The sequence below is a fragment of the Lathyrus oleraceus genome, chromosome 5 (genome assembly GCF_024323335.1).
Source record: "Lathyrus oleraceus cultivar Zhongwan6 chromosome 5, CAAS_Psat_ZW6_1.0, whole genome shotgun sequence".
In the NCBI taxonomy this organism is placed as follows: Eukaryota; Viridiplantae; Streptophyta; class Magnoliopsida; order Fabales; family Fabaceae; genus Lathyrus; species Lathyrus oleraceus.
In genome coordinates, this window is record NC_066583.1 from 317215662 (window position 1) to 317220331 (window position 4670).

Genomic DNA, 4670 nt, shown 5'->3' on the forward strand with positions numbered 1-4670 from the left:
GGTTTGAGCGGTGATAAAATTTTCCATAATTTTCTCAAGGCTCAGCTTTGGTGGCACAGATTGCATAGGCTGATTTGATCTAGGGGCTTGATAACTAGGTCTCGGAGGTTCATTATTTTGGATAGGGTTATTGTTTTTATAGGAGAAGTTCGAGTGATTCCTCCATCCAGGGTTATAGGTATTCGAGTATGGGTTCCCTTGGGTGTAGTTCACTTGCTCAGAGCGGGTTTCGTTTAATAGACTGCATTCTGCAGATTGGTGTCCTTTGGTTCCACATATCTTACAATCCGACGAAACTGCGGCTACAATATTCGGGTTTATGCACATATGCTCGACCTTAAGTGATAATGCGTCCATTTTAGCTTGCATCATGTCTATAGAGCTTAGTTCATGCACTCCTCCTTGGGCTTCCTTCTTCTCAACCGTCGCTCGTTCGACTCCCCATGATTGATGGTTTTGAGCCATATCTTCGATGAGGGCACTAGCTTCAGGATAAGGTTTGTTCATCAGAGCACCTCCTGCGGCAGCGTCGATGGTCATCTTTGTGTTGTAATGAAGTCCATTATAGAAGGTTTGAATGATTAACCAATTTTCTAAGCCATGATATGGGCATGCTCGTAATAACTCTTTATATCTCTCCCAAGCTTCGAACAACGATTCTCCTTGGTTTTGGGTAAATCTAGTTATATGGTTTCGAAGAACGGCAGTTTTACTCGGGGGAAAATATCTAGCAAGAAAAACTCTTCTAAGGTTATCCCAAGTCGTAATTGAATTGGGTGGAAGGGAATCTAACCATGATAGGGCTTTATCTCTGAGGAAAAAAGGGAATAATCTTAAACATATTGCCTCAGGAGAAGCTCCATTGGTTTTAAAAGTGTCTGCTAATTGAAGAAATATTTTTAAATGTTGGTTTGGGTTCTCAGTAGCGAGACCCGCGAATTGTCTCTGTTGCACTAGTTGCAACAGGGATGGTTTAAGTTCGAAATTATTAGCTGGGATGGTTGGGTTTACTATACTAGAACTAGGTTCTTCATTAGATGGTTGAGCGAAGTCCTTAAGAGGTCTTTGGTTTTGATCTTCGGCCATAGCTCTCTTAATTCTATGAAAGAATAAACGTGCGCGAGCGTAACGTTCAGGTTCTGCCAGAGGGTTAAGTAAGCTTAAACTTCCGGTGATGCGAGTTCTTCGCATTGACCGGCGGGAAATAGCCTAAGTCTAAACGATATAACAACAGGAAAATGAAATTTGACGAAATTGGTCCCCGACAACGACGCCAAAAACTTGATGCGGTGTTTCGCAAGTATACAAACGCGTCAGAGTAATATAAAAGATTGTAGAATCCATAGAGACCAAGTGTCAATCTATCGTTATCTATTGTTATGGTGTTTATCAAAGGCAATCGAAATAAGTGTTTTTAGGGTGTGCAAGGAAAAGTAAAGTATTGAATAAAGTTCAATTAATAAAGACATGGTCGAATGTAATTCACGTAATCAATTAATAATCCAAGTACTTGCTAATAGAGCTACTTATGGGCAACGTTTCCTACTTTGAAAAGAACTAATTTAACAGGAACTGTCGCTTTCGCGTATTCAGAACCGAGTTGTACCCCCTAATCAAACCCTCTTATTGTCACTTATAAAAAGGCGCGCTTTGCGTTAGAGTAGTAAACCTATTTTTAAGAAATATAGTATCTTAACTAAGTTGAAAAGTATTATAACCTGGATTTCTTGACCAAAAGAGGTTCTTACGAACCAGACTCTAAACTTATAAACGCGTCCCAAAATAGTTTTAAAATCACTTTTCTTCTTAATGTTAAAATCTCCTAATGAACTAAACAAAGCGCTTTCGCTGTTTTTGAAATAGTTAAAAACAATTAAGTTTAAAAAGACGTTGGACGGATTTCGATCTTACCCAATAGAATTGAAGTGCTGGAAAACTTAAGTTGAAAGTTAAAATAGCCCTTAAGTGTTTCTATGAACAATTGTATGGATTATCGGTTCAATTACGATCCTTACATTCTAACCTTATAAATTTAGCTAGACATGGTAAAGTAAATGTGCATTAAAATAAATAAAAGTAGTGCAAGTGCGGAAAGTAAATAAAAGTAGTGTGAGTGCGAGGAAATAAATAAAGTAAAGCGAGTGCTAGGAAATAAATAAAGTAAAGCGAGTGCGAGGAAAATAAATAAAGTAAAGCGAGTGCGAGAAAATAAATAAAAGTAAAGCGAGTGCGAGGAAAATAAATAAAAGTAAAGCGAGTGCGAGGAAAATAAATAAAAGTAAAGCGAGTGCGAGGAAATAAATAAAAATAAAGCGAGTGCGAGGAAAATAAATAAAAGTAAAGCGAGTGCGAGGAAATAAATAAAAGTAAAGCGAGTGCGAGGAAATAAATAATTTAAAGCGAGTGTGGGAAAATAAATAAAAGTAAAGCGAGTGCGGGAAAATAAATAAGATAAAGACAAGTAATAAAAACCTGCTCCAATCGGAGGGTTGAATAAATTGCAAAGCGGAAAGGAAAATGGCGGCAGGATTAACTTCCTTCCAAAGTGCTCCAAACTTGATTACAGGCTCTATCACAAACTCGATTAAACAATTGTGGTAACACTCCAATGCGAAGCGATTACCACTTTATAATACTGAATATATACCTAAGTGAAACAAAGTTGCTCTGAGTTTGCCTCTGCTCTAAGTTTCGATGATTGTAAAAGTGATTTCGAGTTTTTATTTATAAGCAAGTAAAAAGATGGAAATGACAAGGATGCCCTTCAACTTGAAAATGGGAGGGAAAAACTTTCCTCTTGTGGCGCCCGCCACAAGGCCATGGCGCCCGCCACAAGCACAAAATGAGGTGCCTTAGTGGAAGTAGTGGGGAACGTGGAAGTTGAGGTAAGTTGATCTTGGACACGTCATGGCAGGGTCTATGGCGCCAGCCATGGGGTAGGCCACAAGTACAAAATGCTGAATTTTAGGGTTTTTGGCTCTTTTTCGCTCCTTTTCTCGATCGGGGCTCCGATTAAAGTAAAAACCTGAAAACAAAGGAAAACATAGCAATAACACAACAAAATAACATTAAAACAACTAGAATGCATGTGAAATCGGAGTCGAAAATACGGTAAATTTCAGTGTTGACTTCTTTCACATCAGAATACATCAGAATCCAAACTAGGCATTTCTTTATAGGACCAAGCAAATACGTCAGATTGTTACAAGAAGTGATGTTGGCAACAATATGGTGAAATTGATCCACAGTAACATCGTGTTCAACATAAGCATGTTCCAACACTCTCTGCAATTCTTCTCTGTGTGCCTCAGAATTCATCAACAATGACAACACCGAGATTTTTTACGGCGTTTGGAGCAGCTGCTCCACAATGTTAAATTCACTCCTTTTTATCAGGCGTAACACCTCATCATCATTGTTAGTATTCAACTTGCTGGATTCATCAAACAGACACATTGAAGCACTAACCGAATTCACTACAGGAATCTCTTCCTTCTTTCCCACTGAAACGTCTTCTACAATCTTTGGAAAAACTGGACTGAACACATGACCGCTACGGGTCACCTTCACAATATATGCAATATTTACCACTGATTCTGCAACTGGTAGAAGAACCTCTTGAAAATTTTCAATCATTGTGACATTATACTAATATGGTACAACTTTAGCGGATGCATAAGGAACAAGGCTCGCTAACCGTATTACCAACGGAGATACCGATCTATTGACATTATTGTTGTTGTTGCTATCAAACCGAATGACTACCTGCTCAGGGGTCTTAAACACCGGCACAATGATGTTTTCATCATTTCCCATATCCCTTGACAATTAAATCTGGATTACATTGTCATCCATCAACTTCTGGATATCCCCTTTGACAATCACACACCCATGAGGGTTCACACTGCAAATGACACAACCATCATGGTCATGTTCACAGAAACTAATTAAACATAGAGTTCTATGCATTTCCACCAGAGATCTTCGGATACGTCGCACATCAAAAACTCTGAAACTTCCTAGACAGACGTCCACCATGTTGAGAGAAGTGTTACCATGAGCATGCAATGGGCTGACTTTCACATTTGGCACTCTGTCCTCGAAGGACACCATACCACTCATCAAAAGTTTCTGAACTTCATATATTTTAGTGGATAGAAATTCTCGATATCATGACTGTAGCGGTAAATTCATGACCATTAAGCTATGGATAAACTTAACGTCAATAAAACCAGAGTCGCCGCCGCACTTTTATTGTTTCCAAAGGAAAAGGGAAAAGTACGAACAAAACCCAAAGATAAGAAGTTTTCAAATCAAAACTAATAAAATGCCAGAGATTACAGGTAAGGGGGTTGGTTACACAGAGGAAAGGTGTTAGCACCCAAAGTGTCCTATGTACTCCTAGGGAACCCTTTTTTATGTGTGTATGTGTTTTGGTATAAAAGATGTTTGCAATAAATAGAGTGTGGGGATGAGAAAAGAATTCATTAATTATATTTTTGTGTTTGACAAGACCTTCGGACTTGTGCCTACGTACCAACATAAATGAGGGATTAAAACCCCGTAGTTCGTGGTATCAATTTCAAAGTGAGTGAATTTCTTTTAACAAAATTTTAAGTTTAAAAGAGGCACAAAAGGTCTAAAAGAGTTCGAATGAGTGTTAGTTCTTT

General features: G+C 38.4%; 1 non-coding gene across 1 annotated transcript; it reads left to right on the plus strand.

Moving 5' to 3' along the window:
* Nucleotides 1–595: 595 nt before the first annotated feature.
* On the plus strand, nucleotides 596–702 carry LOC127089056 (small nucleolar RNA R71). Its single transcript, XR_007790835.1, has one exon. It is a non-coding gene; the product is annotated as a small nucleolar RNA R71 (small nucleolar RNA).
* The last annotated feature ends 3968 nt before the right edge of the window (nucleotides 703–4670 follow it).